The sequence below is a fragment of the Pteronotus mesoamericanus genome, unplaced genomic scaffold, assembly GCF_021234165.1.
Source record: "Pteronotus mesoamericanus isolate MK-2021 breed Mesoamerican mustached bat unplaced genomic scaffold, CSHL_Meso_final contig_90, whole genome shotgun sequence".
Classification (NCBI taxonomy): domain Eukaryota; kingdom Metazoa; phylum Chordata; class Mammalia; order Chiroptera; family Mormoopidae; genus Pteronotus; species Pteronotus mesoamericanus.
This window is the reverse complement of record NW_026555277.1, coordinates 41,528,195-41,548,447: the sequence shown is the minus strand read 5'-3', so window position 1 is coordinate 41,548,447 and position 20,253 is coordinate 41,528,195.

Here is a 20,253-nt window from a genome sequence, read left to right as displayed (position 1 = left end):
TTTCTTTTTTCTTCCACCAAATTTCTTGACCCACTTACACCTGCTGTCCATACTCCTTCATAAACCATCCACTCCTTGACTTTTGGTAGCCTGACTTCTCTCAAAAGTCACTAATGATCCCTTAATTAGGAATTGTGTTTTTTTTTAAGCCTTCAATTTTCTTGTTTCCTTTGTATTATTTGAGATGTTGATCACCCAGTACTCAATCTCTCTTGGTATGATGTTTTCCAGATTCTCTTTCTTCCCCATGGGGCCTCGCTTCTAATTACAACTCTGTTTTTACTTCCTTGGCTCATTTGTTTTAAGCCTCTTCCCCAGAGACCTGGTTCATCCATTGATGGCTCTGTCCATCTAACACTTAATTGAGTGCAAAGCGCATAGCCAGGAACTGGAGAGGCAGAGATGGATCACATCATCCCTAACCTCAGTGAACTTACTTTCCATTGGTAGAGCCAAATAAATCCATCTCAACACCATGTAATGACCAAATGCTACGCTGGTTACTTCATACATTCAAGGAAATGCAGAACTGAGAGTTGTCAAGGACGTTGGTGATCACCTTGTCTATTTTTCACATTTTATGGAAGAGGAAACCGAGGCATAGAGAGAGGAAGTCAGTTGTCTGTGGTTCCACAGAGAGTTGGCAGCATAGCTAAGAGCAGACCTTAAGTCTCTCCCAATACATCCTTGTTAGAGAATGGCCAGAGAGGACTTCTCTAGTGAAGTATAAAGGTATTGGGATGCAAAAGAGTACTTGGAGTTTGCTCTGATATACAAATACATTTCACAGACTTCTTCCTGCAACCAAAGACCCATCTTTGGAAGCTGTGTTTTCCTTCAAATACTTCATCAAAAGGTCAGATAGCAGAGATCCTAAAATTGGGCTTTTTTACAGAAAGGGAGAGAAGCAATATTTACTGAACACTTCGTATGAGCCATAAAATTGAGTCCCAGAAGTTAAGTGACTTACATCAATTTTGAAGCAAAACCAGGGGTGGAACTCAGGTTTCCTATCCTTAGTTTATTGGTCTTTTCATGAAGCCAAGAGCCATTAGCAGACTGCCTGAGCTGGAATGCTGGGCTGTTGCCTGCCCAGGGCAGAGAGGGAAATGACTGGCTGCAAGCTTGAGTGTGGGAGTCTCCTGCGAACCCCCTGCGTGCCTTCTTCTTTACCCCAAGACAGAGCTGGCATCATGGGCACAGGACTCTGAGCTTAAGGGGCCCCATGTATGGTTTAATGTTGCCATCTTGAAATTCTTAATAATTTGTGAACAAGGGGCCCACAAGATATGTAGTCAGTTCTCCCAGATTATAACTTTTGTTGTTTTCACTCAAAGTACTTCCCAGGTCACTCACTTGAATAATTCGCCCTCTCCCTGTCCTTATCCCCCTAGGGAGGGTTATTGGGAAGGTCTCCTCAGGTGCGCTGGAACTAAGCCAGCTAGTGCTTTTCTGGATTCCCCGGGCCACTTCCTGAAGGGCCTTATCCTCCCCAGACATCATGGAGCTCTGCTCTCCTGGGTCGCCACAGAGTATAGGATTCATCCATCTAGCTTCACCAGACTCAGGAACTAAACTACCCACCACTTGAATAACCCCCTTCTCTGGTTCAGAAGCCCTTGGTGCTTCCTGCCTAGAGCAGAGTCTAGCCTCTATAGCTGAATATATTCCAACCTGCCTTTGCCACATGTCCTCTCAATGTTCACGTATATAGAGTCTCTGTTCTGACCACAGTATCTTTTTTTCTTTTCCTTTGCTAAGCCTACCTTAGATACTCTGTCCTCTATACCTTTCCTTTTGCACCCTCGTGCACCACCTTTTTCTTTTCACCTGTCCTTTGAGGCCTAGCTGCAACCCCATCTCCTCCGTAGAGGGCCTTCTCTGACCACCCACTCTCTGTTCTTTCTCTCAAAAGGCTGCATGGTTCCTGAAGATGGAGCCAGCGCCCCAGCTCTGTTTTCCTCACAAACCCCACCCACTACATTGGTCAGTGAATAGTTGCTGGTGTCTTGGTTCTCAGCAGAAAAAAAGGCAGGAAATCCATGTCCAGCTGAGACTGGGTCATGGGCTCCCAGACCCAGCTTACCTACTGCAGGAGACGTGCCAGTGAGCCCCTTGTCAAACCTGTTTCCCCAGCCCAAGCTCTGGGCCCGGTACTGTCACAGGTCTCGCTAGGGGATGTTGGCTCAGAATGTTCAGGGAAGGGAGGCAACTTTCCCCGACAAGGGCAGAAGTGTGGTGTAGAATGTCCAGGCGTTGGAAGTGGGGCTTACTGTTCTCTGACTGAACAGGCTCTATCCAGGTTTTGGGCACCACATGATTAAATTAAAGACAAGAGGTGGAGGACTACCTGGAGGAGGAGAGATTGGGAACCATGCCAAGTGGGAAGTGATTGTAGGAAGTAGGTATGAGTAAGTTGGAGAAAAGAAAGCTTGAGAGAACTTGACCTGCGTATTTAAAATGGTCCAAGTGCTGCTTGCTGTGAACTAGCAGAGGTGGACTAGTGCTGTGCGTTCCCTCAGGGCCAAAGCTGGACCAAGGCAAGGAAGTCACAGGGAAGCAGGGGTCTGCTCAGGCAGGATTGTCAAATGCGGAAGGGTCACAGGAGGGAGAAATAAGCTAGCTCTTCCTCAGGAGGAGTGTCTACACAACAGTTCCAACCACAACTGGTCCTTCAACTCACTTCTATTTCTCTACGCAGCTCTGTCCCCATTTCTTAAAGGGATATTTAAACCTCATCTTTTCTCCTTAAGCCTCAGATGCATCAACTATTCTCCACAGTCCCCATTCTGGTCCCACCACTCTTGCAATAATTTGCTAACCAACACCCTTGCCAGCCACCTAGATTCCCACCAATCTGTCTCCATGTTGCCAGAGAGATTTCTAAACTATAAGTGTGGATCTGTTACTCTCCTGCTCAGAATCCTCCAGTGGATTCCTGGTGTCCTCATAAGATGGCTGAATTCCTTGGCCATGACTTTCCTTTGGCCACAATTTCCACCTTAACTTTCAAGGCCCTTCGTGGTCTGACCTGTACTCTACTCCTCTCCCTCCACCAGAGGGCAGGGACCACATTTGTTTTGTTTACTGAGTCTTTCATTGCCTAGTTCCTGACATATAGTAGCTGCTCAGTATATGTTTGTTGAATGAAAGATTGTTCTCCTTTGTAAAGAGGCTGTAGGGAGATTGCTGGTTTGGGCCCTTGTCACCTCTGAAACCATGCTTCTATAAGACATGCCTTCCCTGCCCTTAAATGATATGTTATCATGTGCAACAGGAATTTCCAATGTTCACTTCCTGCTTCAAACAGAAATTCACTCTAGACTGTGATGCAAGAGGCCACAGGAGCCTCCTCAGGGATCTAGTATGAACAGAATTTAGTTGCACAATATGACTGCAGGAAAAAAGACTCACTGATGACATGTTTGGTTTCCATAGCATCAAGCTTATGCTAGATACACATGTAGGATGATTACTTTTCTGCAAGGGACTGTTCAGGCACCCAGCACTCTGACTCCCGCAGACCCTGGTGCTCTTCCCTCACTTGACAGAAACAAATGGACAGGACATCAGTAGCCAATAAAATGAACCTTGACCTATACATCTCACACCTTATACAAAAATAAACTAAAAATGGATCAGATTTCTAAATACAAATGTAAAACCATAAAAATTTGGAAGAGAACATAGTAGAAAATCTTCATGATCTAAAATTAGGAAAAGAATTCTTGGACGTGGTACCAAAATCACAATTCATAAAAAAAAAAATTAACTAATTGGACTTTATTAAATTAAAAGTTTTGCTCTGTGAAAAAGTTGGTTAAGAGGATAAAATGATAAATATGGGCTAGGAAAAAAGATTTGCAAATTACATATCTGACAAAAGAGTTGTTTTCAGAATTAAGAACCCTCTAAACTCAACAGCAATAAAACAACCCAATTAGAGAATAGAAAAATATCTACACACTCCACTAAAGAAGATACGCAGATGCCAAACAAATACTTGAAAAGATGATCAACGTCACTAGTTATCAGAGAAATGCAAATTAAAACCACAGTGAGATACCACTATTAGAATGGCTAAAGTAAATATCAATAAAACAAATCCTGGCGAGGATGTGGAGAAACTGGACATCTTATATGTCTTGGTTGACATGTAAAATGGTACAGCCACTCTGGACACCTGTCTGCCTATTTCTTAAAAAGTTAAACATACACTTATTCTATGACTCATGAATCTCAATCCTGGGCATTTATTTCAGAGAAGTGAAAACTTAGGTTTACACAAAATCTTCATAGCACATTTTTCCCACATGAGCTTATTTCACACAAAATATGCCTAGCACATAGTACACCAAAAATGTCCTGTATGCAAGTGTTCATAGCAGCTTTATTTGTAGTAGCTCCAAAGTGGAAACAACCAAGTGTTCTTCGGTGGGCAAGGATTAAACAAATGGTAGCACATCCATACCATGAAACACTACCCAGAAATAAAAGGAATGAATTATTGATACATGCAACAAGTCGGATGTGCCTTAAGGGCATTATGCTAAGTGAAAAAGTGAATCTTAAAAGGTTAGATACTGTATGATTTCATTTATAAAACATTCTCAAATTGAAAAAATTATAGAGGTGGAGAAAAGATAAGTGGTTGCCAAGGTTGGGGAAGCGGGGGAGGGATAGAAGTCTAAGGGGGCAGCACTGGACAGCTGCTTTGTGGTGATGGACAGTTCTGTGCCTTGACTGTGGCAGTGGTCACACGCATCTACATGTACGAAGACATACAAAAAAAAAGTGAGTGCATGTGCAGAAACTGACAAAACTGCATGGAGCATCAGTAATAGATTATATGCACGGAAAATATCACCATGGCAGGGAGCTCAGTGATGGGCACATGGAACCTTTCTATGCTATTTTTGTAACTTCTTGTGTGTCTGTTCATTATTTCAGAATAAAAAGTTTAAAAAAAACAGTGAAAGAGGAGGTGAAGGAACCTCATGCTTATTAAACATCTAGTTTGTGCTAGGTGCTCTTAGTTTGCTCATTAATTTAATGCATTTATTGAATGCCTTCTCTATATCAAGAACTGTGTCCAAGAATAGAAAAATAAACAAACATTTACTGTCGTTTTGATACTTACAGTTTAGCTCAAAAATGTTAAATAACTTGCCTAAGACCACACAGTGGTTAAGTGATGGACTTAAACCTATGGCTCCTGATCTCAAAACCAATGTTGCATCTAGAATTTTTTTTAAGTACCATGTGGCCATTGTATGTTTAGGTGACTGGTTTTGTCACTTAAAAATAAAACTATCTACAAAGCAATTGTATTGGGAGGTGATTATTAATTACATCTCTAGAGGCTAGTTTTGCTGTTACAGGACTTGCTATAGGGTTTCTTTATTTTAAATAGCATTGAGATATTGATAAAGTAATCAGTGTCTCATCCTTTTTGTTTTCATGGACTCGGTAACAGAGAAAGAGGAAGAAAGAAAGTAAAAATAAAAGAAAAGAAAGGTGAATTTCCCCTTTCTCCTCCCAGAAAATTCATTCAGGTGTTCAGTTATTAGTTCTGGGTGCCCCCACAACCTGGCTGGTTGTGGGAGGTGACGGCTTCCCTGTTTTAGCTGCAGGATGGGGGAGTAAGGTAGAAGTGTCCATGAGAGAGGAAATAGAGGTTTCAAGGGGGCAAAGCCTAACTCGGCAGAACTGGGACGGAGGGAGAGGGAAGATGGAGAATTGAGAAGCCCCGGCACCCACCTCTCCCCACGCCCCTGGAGGGAGCAGGAATTCTGGGGGGAGAGGAGGGCTATGGGGCCGCGTGTTGGACTAAACACAACGCACATGGCCCTGGAGCCACACGAAGGCCCAGCAGCCAATTGTGCCTGAGGTGGAGTGATTACCCCCACCAGTGGAGGCACCACCCTGAAACCAATGACACTCACTGGCTTGGCCATCGGCATCTGCATGGTTGTCTGAGGATCTAGGACCCTCCTCAGGATTTCTGGACCATGCAAGTTCTAAATTCATGTAGAGTCACAAGGGACAACAGCAGCCCTCCAAATGACTGAGACCATATCTCCTGGCTCTGCTCACCAGGCAGCAGGTGAGGGCTGAGCAAGATTTGCATTGATTTAGAAAAATGTGAAAAATGATGTACTTTTTTTATTTGAGTCTTCTAGGTTACATTGATTTGTGTGTAAGTATAAATATGGGGGAGAGAGAGAGATGGAAAAGAGGGAGAAAGAGAAAGAGAGAGAGAAGAGGGGAGGAGAGGGAAGGAGAGCAAAGCGGGGGAGGAGAGGAGGGAGAATGTGCCCTCATGCACTTCATGTAGCACTTGCTTTACATGCCAACTCGCGGGAACATGTTGATCAAATTTTAGCACATGCCTCCTGGCATGCCCTCTGGTTTAAATTGGTTTAAAAATCCATGTTAAAGAACTCATACGTGCTAGAGTGAGGATGTGAATCCAGATCTACCTGACTCCAAAGCCTATCACTCGGCATGACAGGGAAGTTAATTTACCAAATCCTGCCCAGAATGAGATTCATTGCTCTTCAGACTCTATCTAACCTCAGAGAGATGCCTGCCATTGTCTCCACAGCAAACTGGAAGGGAAGGTGGAATCCAGCCTTCTCTCTGCTCCTCTGCAGGTCCCCACATTCCAGCCTGACCAATGACTGTTCCTTAAGTCGAGTCCCTGTCCCAGTCATAGCTAGACTATGTGCAATGATGACTTCCATTTGCTTTCATAAGTGGTGCCATACCTTGAGTATTCATTTCAAGAAGAGCTCCAAGTCTTTTCTACTTGAGTTGCCACAAATTCCATCTCCCTACAATGTCCTTGCATAATTAATAATCCTATTTTCAGGGGCAGGACTTCAATTTGTCAGGGTTGGTTTGTTTGTATGTTTGTTTTTTCATGTCTGATTGTCCTAGCCTTTCCAGCACTGAAGCAGAGTGTACTGTAGGAAGGCATTGGAATAAGAACACATTTTTGTTTCCTTTTTTTTTTTTAATGTAAGACTTTGAATAACTTTATTATAATTTTAGATTAGTTATTATGGTCAAAAGTTAATTTTCAACAGATATTTTTATAAGCCAAGAATGAATTATTATTTACAAATTTCTATGGAAAGATTTATATTTATAAAAAATAAAGATTGTGGCTCTATTTATACAGGAGAGTCAAGCCCCTCTTCCTGCAAGGGGACCTCTTGCTAAGCACATGACTTTATCAACTCACTGTGACCTCTGTGAATGAAAGGAACCTGATGTGCTCAGAACTGTTCTCTCTGTTTTGCATCCTGGTTCTGCCCTGGCTCCCTCAGGGTCCCCTCTGCTTGTACCACCTGGGAATGCCTGTCTCTCCTCCCCAGCACCCGCTCTGGCTGAGCCCTTGCACCCTCTTCCCATGGAAATGATGTGTGTTGAGATGTCTCAGTGCTGACATCACCTGAGTTTTAGGATGGGGCAGAACCAAGGAGCCAAACTCACTATTAGGATTTATAAAAACATAATCCAAACAGCTCCAGTCATCAGGGGAAGACAGGCAGGGTTACTCCAGGACACCTCACTATCATCAGCATGTCATTTCCTTAATCCTGAAGTTTCTCTTTCTGTTTTCCTGTCCAAAAATGATGATGACTTTGCAGTATTTTATGATTATGAAAGTAATATACACTCTTACTTTTAAATGTGTAGAAAGCTACAAAGAGGAGAGTAAAAATCAACCCGAATCTCACCATATCCTTCCAGAGGTATCAGTGTACTCTTTCTTTTTCTAGACTTAATGTAGAAGTCTTCTTATATGATAGTATTGAGACCAGTATTTAGTACATTAAGCAAAAAAAGTTGAAATAAGGAATAATAATGATAACAACATATTTTAAATCTTTAATTTTAATAAAATATATCAGTGTTTTAATATAGTCTTTCCTGTCACTGCACTCTGCTGAAGGGAGTTCACCTTTGTCTTTCTTATAGAGACACTGTAATATCGTGTCTCCAAATTCTTGTTTTGGCTTTTTTGAAGTAGAGAGAAAACTAAAAAGCGTTTGTAAAGCAGTCTGAGAGAGAGTCTTGAAATGTTATGAACCTATGTTACCTATTCCAAGTAAAATAGCAATTAAATTCTTCAAAGAATTTCACTTAGTTTTTTTAGGTAGCTTTTGCCTTTCATTCATTTATTTCATTATTTATTTTCAATTTATAGACTATTTAACCACAAAATTACAATAACCAGTAAAGTGGAATAAAGAAGTCAGAGAACTACGTAACGGAATCCTGCACAACACATGAGCTATCTGGTGGGAGCAGACGTGGGTGGGTGCAACTGAGGTTACTAGTTTCCAGTGGCTTCTATAACAAATTAACATAAGCTTGGTGGCTTAAGAAAACAGAAATTTATTCTCTCATAGTTCTGGAGGCCAGAAATTCAAAATCAGTATCACTAGGCCGATACCAAGGTGTGGGCAAAGCTCCCTCCAGAGGCTCTAGAAAAAAATTAATTCCTTGTCATTTCCAACTTCTGGTGGCCACCAGCATTCCTTGACATCTCCAAATCTCTCTCTTCTTTATCTTTGTATCACCTTCTGCTCTGTGTGTTTGAAATCTTTCTCTGCCTTCCTCTTATAAGTGTACGCATGATTGCATTTAGGGCCCAGGCAGATAATCCAGAATAATCTCCCCACCTTGAGATTCTTAACTTAGTCACATCTGTAAAGATTCCTCCCCCGCTTCGCCATATAAGGTACCATTCACAGATTCTAGGCATTAGGACACAGGTATCTTTTGGAGGGCCACTTTCTCCCTGCCACACTGAGCAATTACACTGTGCCATTTCTTAGTGCTGTGCTCAACGAGCAATGCCTGCCCTGAGCCAGGAGAGGACTGGTGGCAGCCCCGCTGCTGAGTTACAGGACTCATGTTCCTCATTCCCAGCCCAAAGTTTCTTCCTACTGCACGTTGCTCACAGACGGCTTGTGGGAAGAGATGCAGGTATGCGGGCACAAGTAGGAAATCAGCAACGAAGGCTTGAAAATAACTCCGCTAAGCATGTAAATCTTGTGCGAGTGTTTCCTTGGCTCACAATAGCCATCTGGTATGTGTCAGCCTGAAGTCAGAACTATACACTTTCCAGGTATCGAAGCACCACCAGCTCTGTCTGTTCAAATTATATGAACACTTCAAGGACTATTGAAAATGCACCTGGAAGACTAGGAAGTCTTCCTTGATATGACAGGAGGTGCTCCTTCCTGACTCCTATGCATTTTGTTACATGCATTTGAAGGCTCCCTTAGATAGGGACAGGAACGAGTCACCCCCATTTCCACAGAGGTTTCATGGGCTCTTACCAAAAAGGCTTTAAGTGAATTCCCTAAACCCCCACTCCAAGATTTCAAAGTGTCTCCTCTTTTCCTTCCCACTTTTGAAGTCAGAAGACTACTCCTCAGCATTTCAGCAATCTCTTTGGATGACAGCCTTAGCTGGGCTGCTTCTACCGGGATCTGGTTCTAGGTTTGGTTCTGCTATGGACCAGCACTGTGACCTTGACAGTCTCTGAGGCTCAGCTGTTCCTCTATAAAATGGGAAAGGGGTTGAACACCTGCCTTCTCTGCCTCTCTGCGTTGTTGGCAATGACAGAGAAGACAGATCTGGTTGCCTATAGACTGGTTCAGTTCCCAGTTCATTCACATTCTAGCTGCATGACCTTGGGGAAGCTGCTAAGCCTTGCTCAGCCAATGTTTTTCACCTGTAAAATGGGAATACTAATGCCTACCTTCCAGGACTGTGAATAGGAATAATACACGCATAATGCTTAGGACAGTAGTGGATCTCTAGTAAGTGCTCAGTATATGTTAGTAAGAGTTGTTATCCTTTTTTTAAAAAAAACTGCATTAGTGAAAGAACTGGAATTGTCACACTGGAGGAGGTACAGCTAGGCAAGACGGAGGCAGCTGGGACCACACAGGGAACCATGGAGTAGGCAGGTCTAGGAAGGGGTGGTCTTGCAGTCTGAAGTTCAAGATCAGGCAGGTTGTGTTGGAATAATACTAACAATAATAATTGGCACACATGAGGGAATTGTCCTAAGTAAAACTGTTTAACTCCTGAGCAATCCTGTTGGTAAGGTATTATTATCTTCCTTTAACAGATGAAGCAAAAGAGGTTCAAAGATATCATATGACTTGCTGAGGTCACATAGAAGATCAGTGTTTTAGACACAGGTCCATCTGTTATTATAGCCCTCGCTGTGACCTGCAAGGTAAAAATGACATGTGTAAGGGGCCTAGCCATGCTGGGCACAGAACCGGTGTTTGACACTTGTGATTCCTCTGTCCCTAGGGGGAAGAGCAAGAGCATTGCTGGTACCATCCTGGGCAAAGCCGCGCCTGACCTCAGGAGGAGAACCTCGGCGGGGTGGGGAGTGGATGTTCCACAGAATGGACAGGAGTGAACATTTAAAAAATAAGATCCTCTGACCCTTTTGAGCTAGAGAGGAAATTCAAAGTGAAGCCATTTGAATTTATCTGGAATTAGCTATATTTAAAAACCCTTGCTGAGAATAAAAACCTCCAAGTGTCCCATATTCAAAGTTGAAAGCCAGCCCTTCCCCACACCCCCAGTGCTGATTGAGAGGAACCAGGCACGCAGAACCAGCTTCACCCCCTCTCCTGCCATCACCAGCCCCTAACTTAGGCAAGATGAGAGGAGGCTTAGGAATAAGGATAGGGCTGGCTTTTGGAGAATGAGTGTTTGAAAAGAGAAGTTATCCCCATTTGCTCACCTTCACGTGGGGAAGTGGGCAGGGCTCTTGACTGGTTTCTGTCTCTGCAGAAGAGTCCTCATTTTATTGGCTGGGAATGCATTTGGGTGCAAGTAACAGAAAATATGACCCGAAGAGCCTTGAGCTGGTGGTTGCTATATTAGTTCATATGGGGCATGGTCAACAATGCCATCAATCATACAGGCTATTTCTTTTTGTTCCACCATCCATGTGTTGGTTTTTGTCCTCTAGCTTGTCACTTTATAGTTGCAAAAATATTTTTTCACTTCCATGTTTTCTAGTGTCCACGGCAGGAGGAAGGGGGAAGAGCAAAGGACACTCTCCTCACAGGTGTGGCCTTTGGCCCCTGCTTCATCAGTCAGAGCTGGATCACTTGCCTGCCCTAAAACCCATCATTGGCCAAGGGGCAAGAGAGTACCAGCTTTGATGAATCAAGATTCATCTCTTATACCTAGAACAGGGGTCTATCCTCCTGATAACATGGGATCTCTGCCCCACTACCTGTGGAAAGTACGGAAAGGGAGGAGGAAGGCTAGTGGACAGTATGTGTTCCACCTTGAGAGACTCGATAGCAATTTTGGTGTCCCCAAAAAGGGGACACTGACCCCCCATTCCCTGACTGGACACTTGACAGGTCCCAGTCTCACTTGCCTGCCCCAGTACCATCAAATTTGGACAAGACGACACTGGAGAGAGCTGGCTGGGCAGGCAGAAAGGGGGCACTCCCTGGACTTCTGGATTATTGAGAAAGGAGGGCAAGGACTCTCACCCATGCCAAGTACCTAAGGGGCAGGGACCAAAGGGGATAGATGACATTGGGACAGTGGGCTTGTTGGGACCATCACTGATGCAGCAAAGAGCCATCCAGGGCATGCAGCATAAATTGAGGCTGCACAAAGATGTTACAGTTTGTGGAGGAAGAAGCAATTTTAAAAGGCTCCACCCTCTGTGTCCTCTGGCACAGTTTCACATCATTTTCTTCAATGCCTTTCCCTCACATTTTTAACAACCATCATGTTGACACAGCACCTTTGTATTCAGGGAGCACCTATCTCTCTTCCTGTTTCCCTCGCCCTCCACTCCAGTCTCCAGCTACTTCAGGACCCAGCCTGATGGGAATTGAGAACATGGGTAATGTCATTATTAAGTACCCCAACCGCAGTAGCAAGCAAGGGCTTGTTCTTAGAAGTTAACAAGACCCAGGTTATAAACACGGAAGTCCAAGGTCAGCTCCTTCCCTGCTGAGGGTCAGGCTGCAACAAGTCTAGCTGTATGTAATGCAGAGCAGACTGAGATGATAATGCTATTTTATAGAAGAAGAAACTGAGGCTCAGATAGGTTAAATGACTTGCCTAGAGGTCATAGAATCTGTAAGTGACAGAGCTACCTACCATGCCCAGGTCTTTTGGGGTCTCATCCCTGGCTCTCTCTGCCACACCATGCTGCCCCAAGATTCTGGGAAAGGAAGAGGCGGTCCCTCTCCCCTCTCCACCTTGCCCCAGCATTTTCTGTCTCTAATGGATTTACCACTCTTCAGCTCATTTAGCATCTCTGTGGGGAAGCTTCAGCTGACTCTTCAAACCTTTTCCTCCCAAGAGTCCTTATTGCTCACCAGGAACCTAAGGAAAAGGAAGCAGCCATGAGGCCAATAGAAAAATTTGGGAGTTACATACTGGAGGTATATAAATTGGTAAACATTTTCTGGAGAGTTGGTAGCAATGTATATCAAAAGTCTTAATAATAGAGGTATGCTTTGATTCAGCAATTCCTCCAAAAATTTTTCCTGAGGAAATAAAAAAAAGTATAAAAATACAACAAAATGCAAAAAAAGAAAAAAGAAAAAGAAAAAAGAAAAATAAAGCAAAGTCTAAAAGATTCTAGTAAAAGATTAAGATAAAAATATCCATATAATGCAATACCATGCAATCAAAGTGATGATGTCAGTCTATATTCATTGTTATGTAAATAAACATGATGAACAAAAAAATAGGCCATATGTATAGTAGGTATGGTATGATCTCATCTTTTGTAAATATATGGTATTGTGTGGTGTGTGTGTGTGTGTATGTTTCCATACAGTGTGAACTCTTCTAACTGATATCCAGCCACTTAGCTGACTCACCAGTTGAACCAGACCTCCCCTTCCACCTGGAAAACCTCCCAGCCGGTGCTCGAGCCCACTGAAATTTCCAGAGGGAAGGCCAGGGGCCTTTGTAAGTATTAATTTTCCTCTCTTCACAATCTATTGAGCTCTGAAAAAAATACACATACACATATATATAACAAATAATACATGTTCCATCTATATTATTTCATTGCCAATAAGAAAGATCTCCATTATGAGTAGAAATATTTAAAGCAGAGTCTAATGTCTAGAAAGACCATGCGTAGATGTTTACTATACAGGGATGCTTATTCTACATGGATGCTAATTAAGAATTAATGAGTCTGCTCCATTTCCCACAAGAACATTATTTGTCTCATGTTTTCTTCAGTCCATCTTCAGCAGTGCATAGATATGATAACAGGGTTTTGAAAAAAATGTGACCCCTTCGTTCTAAGGAAATGTTTGTCTCTACATAGTTTTTGTTTTGTTTTGAAGGTGCTAGGGCTGCAATTTTTCCTCCTGTGGGAAGATGCTGATAAAGAAACAGAAGTTCAGCCTGCCATAAAATTAGTATACAGGCAGAGTTAGTATCCAAGGCCAGCCAACTGAAAGCAATAAATCATGTCATCTCGGCGCATTGCTCATGGAGCCTAAATTAGAAAAAAAAATCCATTATGAGAAATGAAATTCTTAATAATGAAATCTCATTCATGGATGGAAGTGCGTTGGGTGGTTATGAAATATGACTCGGGAGACATTTGGAATGTTAATATCTGAGGATTCAGAAGATGGATGTCACAGATAATCACAATGCAAATATTAAATTGTGAGTCACTGTGCCACTTATTTTTTCTTAATATTCTACACATGCCACACACAGGGGAAAACACCTGCTGCAAGAAGATGCAGAAGACATGGAGCGATCAGAAAAATTATTGTCAAAAGATTTCCACCAGGCTGGACCTCCCTGGTGGCCGACCTGTAGTTCCGGGTGCTCTGCTTGGGCGGAAGGCCCCGTCCGTCTCATTTCACAGACGAGGAGCCTGAGGCTGGAGGACCTAAGTTCAGGGGTCTACGGCATGTTAATGTGTGGCAGAAACCTTACTCCTAGGCCTCTGCCCCTTCCCATGGCCATGGTGCCTCCCAGGACAAACACTGCTCACCTTGTCAAAGCCACTGCCTCACCTCCTGCCTGCCTTATGCACTTGCTGAATCAAGGTAATGTTTAACAGGCATTTACTGGCAGGGATTAAGAACCTGGCCATTTCATACTTGGCTAGGTAAGAAAAAAGTACTGTTTAGAGCACATTGATCTGGCTCATTAGACCCGACTCCAGTTACCCTTGGGAATCAAGGTTCACGTTGTGTTTGGGCACCAGAAAACCTGGGAATGAGCGAGACTTCAGTAGCCTTTCAGTTGGGCCATGGCTTAACTGAACTGTGGCCTAACTTTACCTCTGATCACTGCTGTCTTTCTATGCAGAAACTCTAGAGGAACCCCACTGGAGCTGATGCATCGTGCACCTTAACTACCGCCCAACACTACCAAACTCCTCCATCCTGAGCAAATGCAATATTTTATCTAGCAAGGGGGCGAGTATCCTCTTTTTGAGACTGGGTAACTTAGTTACTGCAAAGTCTCGGAAAAAAAAATGGAATACTACTTCCTCAGTGTGATAAACCCTGGGGAGACATAGCCAATGAAATCCATGCCAGCTGGGTACAGAGAAACTGCTTAGGAAGAATGTCCTGAAGTCAAATCAGCAGTTGAGGTGTACCTCAGAAAGTTGTCAGCATACTGTTGTCCATTGTCCCCTCTGCACTTTGGGCCCTGGTGGCAGGCCTGGTGATGATGGGTATTTATAGCAGAGGGTCTCTACCCTGCAGCAGCTCCACACTCCCCAACACATGGTCAAACAGTAGATGAAGAATAAAGAGCCCTAGTAACATTTATTCATTGATTCATTCACCTAACCAATCCTTTTGGAAATTTTCCTTTCTCCTGGCCTATGTTTTCAGGTGGAGGGAGGTTAAAGTAACACTTCTGGTTTCTCTCTGTTCCTCCCCTTCCTTTTCCCTCCCCCAACTCAAAGGGAGGAGGAGCGACTTGTTTAACAAGAGTTGGGAACCAAGCTTTGCACACTCAGCTCAGGCTATTGTTCTTCCCTTTGGGGTCTGCCTGCCTTTGAGAAGCGCCCCATCTGCTCTACTCCAAGTGCCCAGACACTCCAACGCTTGCAGTGCTCCAGGACCACCAGGAATTGTGATGGGGTAAGTCTCTCAGTAAGGGGGCGATGTATTAGAAGCCCAGTGGCTAGCAGACCTAAACCCCTTTCTCTCATATTAGTTTTTGCTACTAAGAAAGTTGAAATTTTTATCTCTGTGTGTCTGACTTCTGTGTATGTCTCTCATAATTTGTTCTGAACTCAGGTGAAGGAAAAAAAGGCATAATTTCTTGTCCCAAACAAATCCAAAAAACAATTAAGCACCTGCTTTGTGTATTCAACTGTGCAGGACACTGACCCTTGACTCAGAGTCACAAACTGAAGGCAGAGGTGGACGAGTAAATAGGTGGTTACAATACAGTGAGACAAGCGCCATGCCGGAGTACTGCGGGTGCAGAGGTGGCAGCCCTAGGGTCATGGGAGGCTTTGCACAGAAGAATTTTCTTCTTCTTCTTACTCCTCCTCCCCCAGCCTTCCTCTTGCTTCTTCCTCTCTCTCCCCCCTCTTACTAAAACCTCCTGACTATCATTTACTAGACACTGTCTTAGGTGTTATGGGAGTTGACTCTGGATTCCTATGACCCCTTCCCCCCGTCTCAGTGGGACCTGGGCCAAGGTTTGTGAAATAAGTGAAGTCTATATTTTCTCACTTCCTGATGCTTTCTTCTCCCAACCACCCAGTAACCCAATTCCCTGCACTGTCTCCTGATTGTCCAAAGTCCCTCATGATCCCACCCTACCCTGTCCTCTCCCTAGAGGAAGTGCCTCTAATCTCAGAATTACCTTTAGTTCATGTCTGCCTACTCCCAAATCAAAACTGTTGTTTTCTCAGGACCACACAGACAGATGCACCAGGTTTAAACTAATGCTCCTCAGTGTCCTTAGTCTATGTTGTGGGTTGTATTGTCCTCTCAAAAGTTGTGTTGAAGTCCTAATCCCTGGTACCTGTGAATGTGATCTTACTTGAAAATGGGGTCTTTGAAGATGTAATCGACTTAAGATGAGAACATATTGGATCGGGGTGAGCCCTAATCCAATGACTGTCTTTATAAGAAGAGGGAGCTTTCCAACAGAGAGACGCACAGGGAGGACACCGTGAAGGAGGCAGAGGATGGAGTGATGTGTCCACAAACCAAGGAACAACAAGGGTTGCCATCAAATACCAGATGCTAGGAGGAGGCAAGGAAGGATCCTTCCCCAGAGGCTTCAGAGAGAGTGTGGCCCTGCCAACACCTTCTTTTAGGATCTCTAGCCTGCAGAACTGTGAGAGAATAAACTCCTGTTCTTTTAAGTCACATAGTTAGATATGTTGTTATGGTGGCCCTAGGAAACATACATCCTGCTGTATGTGTTTACTTGTAACGACAAATGAATCTCTGATTCATGGCATTTCAGGATGATGTAGGTCCCCTTATCTGTGAATTGTCCCCACCTGCAGTCCCTTGGTGATAATGGCAAAATCAAGCTACTCCATCACAGGTGACTGGTCAGGGTAGATAAGTGAGTAGGGCCATCTATGCCATTAAATAATGGCAACCCAGTGGACTCCCTCTTTCAATAGTCTGAATGAAGAGGCCCAGAAACACTGACAAGCAGTGGGTACTGGGCCTTTAAAATCTTATGGAGTCAAGGCTGGAGTCAATGTCATGGGCAAGCAGAAGTTGTGAGGAAGCAGAAACCACGAGTAAGCAGAAGGCCTCACATTGCAGAGAGAACAGAACAGATGTGCAGAGGCATAGGGACAAGAGAGAGAAAATAGTGACCATGGCTACCTTGGTTTTTGAGGGTGTCTCATTGCTCAACCCCAGTCCCACAAAGAACTTTAGCAGGCAGTAGGGAGCCACAGAAGGTTGAAAGGAGCGGCAGAATTTCAATCTATCATTTTATTCAATGTTCTGCCTCTTCTGCCATTGCAACTGCTGCCATTACGGACCATACACCTCCAGGGTAGTCAGATTCATTAGGAACTCAGTTACCTTGGGAATGACCTCCACGTCTTCAGCTTGGGAAATCCAGATCTTGCCTGGATTTGCCATCTATCCAGGGCACAGTGTGGATTTCTTTCATTTAGAAACTGAGGACACAGTTAAGCAGTTTCGCCTCCCATGGACCTTTCTTTGGTATTCTTGGACAGCTTGCACCACAGCGAGCCAGGACGGCCAGTTATCACAGACATCACTCTATCACTATAATTGGAACCAACAGGCTTAGTAACTAGTGGCAGATTTAACCAGTGTCTTATCCTCTGGTGATGGCAAAGCAGAGGGGCATCAGCACAAATAATTTAGTGTGAAGAGCAGGGTGATGGTGGAAAGAGGAGAACAATAATTCTTTTTAAATGTCACAAATCATGTCCTCGATGAAATTTGGAATAAATTTTGGCCAGTGGAACCTTAGTCATTATATTTCCTATAAGGTCATGAATATCCCAGAGTTGGGTCCTGATCAAGGTTAAAGCTGAGTTTCCCTAATATTTTTTAGTTTTTCTCAGTTGCCTTTGTACCTAGTAATATTTATACAGCACTAATTGTATCCACATTAGATGCATTCATTCATTTAATCCTTACAACTATTACTTTATGAAGTAGGTTCTATTGCTATTCCCATTTTACAGATAAGAGCCAGGAGGCTTAAAGTGGAAAGGTCTCTTGTTAAGAATACTCAGAAAGTGAACTTCGAAGACTCATGTCCCAGCTTGATTCCCTTAAGTAGGTAGGAATCTGAAAATACCTTTGAAAAAATACCTGCATGAAATTTTGAAAGGCCTTGAACCTGTAGCTGGTTCCTAGGCCCTGAATTTAATTCTTGTCAATGACTATTGGGAAAGAAGGCCACAGCCTTGTCACACAGGAGACAGTCCTGCCCTGGTCATCAGATATTCTGGGCCTGGGCTCTTCCACTGTCCAGCCTGATGCCCTGGGGCAACTGCCGAAGCTTCCCTGAACCACAGTCTATAAAGTGAGATGCCAATCCATGCTCTGCTTACTTCACAAAGATGTTATGAATCTCAATCTAAATGAAGTGAAAGTGTTTTTGCAAACTGTATAGAACCACAGATGGGATTCTTTAACTCAAGTCAACATTTTTTTGAGCACTTAACCTGGGCTGGGAAATGTGCCAGGCACTAAGGATATAAATAAAAATGAATACCATAGGGTTGTTTATTCATTCAACAACTGAATATTGAGTGGTTCCATAGGTCAGGTACCGGCTGTGCATTGGGAATTAATCTGTGTCTGAGACAGAGGGGGATATTCTGTGCTAATGGTATATAAAGAAGATAGATATTCAAAACATGAATTCAGTCATTCTTTTATGGTGCTGTTAGAAGAATCACAGGTGCTATCGGAGCACTTGCCAGGGGTCCTAACCTGGTCTAGGAGTCTAGGAAGGCTTTGCTGAGGAAGTAATAGTTAAGTGTCTTATAGAAGCATAGAGGGCAGGGGGAGATGAATATGTAAACTAATAAATTCAGAGCTATATTAGATGGACACAGAAGGTAGAGAGGGTAGTCTTGGATACCTATATTAGAGCCAAGGTAGATTTATTACCTAGTCTGGAGTGTTGCTGTCACAATGTGGACACATCCAGAAAATGTCCATAGGAGTTGGTATCTAACTATGTGACTCCAAATAAGTAACTAAGACACAAAATAGCAGCCAGCAAAAAAGTAGTAGGAATACTTCTTGCTTTACCTTCCCTCTCCCTCTCCTTCTGCCTCACCCCACTGCCTCACACACCCTTGAGAATCTGATTAATCTGGTAAGTAAACTACAAGGAGGTGTACACCATGATCTTTGTACCCAGACCATATTAACTGTGGTTCCTAAACTATCCCATTACCAGATCCTGGTGATTCGTATATAAAATGAAGGGAAAGACTCACTTCCACTTTGTAACTGTGAAGCTTTTTGTAGATCATAGATAAGAGATGGTGCAAGACTTCCAAGCAATCTCTGACCTGTCCTGCAACCCCTAGCCATGAGAGTCTGTGAGGGTGGTTATAGTTAGAAAGCTGAGGCTGCCCGAGGGCTGGTGGGATAGCAACAAGGTAGGTCAGAAGTGTTGTCCTAATCCTATCTTCACTGCTAACTGGTAGGGTGATCTTGGACAAGTCACTTCCCTCTTTGAGCCTGTTTCCCCACTTATAAATAGAGGAAATCAGAAACATCCTTTTGAACTAGTGTTATGAATTACGAAAAGGATTCTGTACCCTACCATACCCTTCCAGGCTAATGTGGGCCCCTGTGTTATGTTCTTGGTACTTTTCCTTGTCAGCACTTATCATTGTCTCTATTTCTTCTATTTAAAACAAAAACAAAAACAAAAAACCTACCTATTTGTCAGTATTTGCCCTCCCCAAAAGACTTGAACTCCAAAAAGATTGTACTTACATGTTTTTGCCTGTGCCTGGTACATAGTAGGAGCCCAATAAACATTTGCTACCTAAAGGGTTCCCAGCGAGCGCCCCTCCACTTATCCCAGCCCCAGCCCTGCTGGCTTGGTACCAGAGAGGATGGGGCTTCCTAACCTGTGTCTGTGAAAAGCTCTGTGCTGACAGATGTGTGGGTTTGTTTTTTGTTTTTTGCATTTTTTTACATTGCAAATGGTCATTTTGGTGCCAATGTTGACATAATTATAACCAAAGCCCTTGTTTCATTAAAACGTCCCTGTTCTTTCCAGGGCTGTGGAAGAAACAAGACTGGAATCAAAAGTTCAGTCAAAATGAAGGTGGTTGCTGCCCATAGTGTGATAGTGGGGGTTAGCAAACCCTAACGTGGAAATTTCTTTTTCAAAGCCAAGAATTGTTCAGCACTGTGGTCAGTGCTTCTTAGAGTAATTTACGGAGCTGGACCACCTTTGATGTCCTTTTGTAAACCACTACTTTAGCTGTATTCATTCGTTTGTTCGGACAGCACTTTTAGGTTTTAGCACAAGCCAGATCTTGTGCAAAGCATGGTGAGGGACCTCGAGATGGATGTGTGCCAGGAGACCAGGGCCAAGTAGAGGAAAGAGGATCTACCCAAAAACGACAGGGCTGACTCTAAGAGGTCAGTATTTGTGTTTGTTTAATTAAAGTTCATCACTTGCTGCTAGACAGTAACCCCAGGAAGTCAGTGAGTAGGTGTT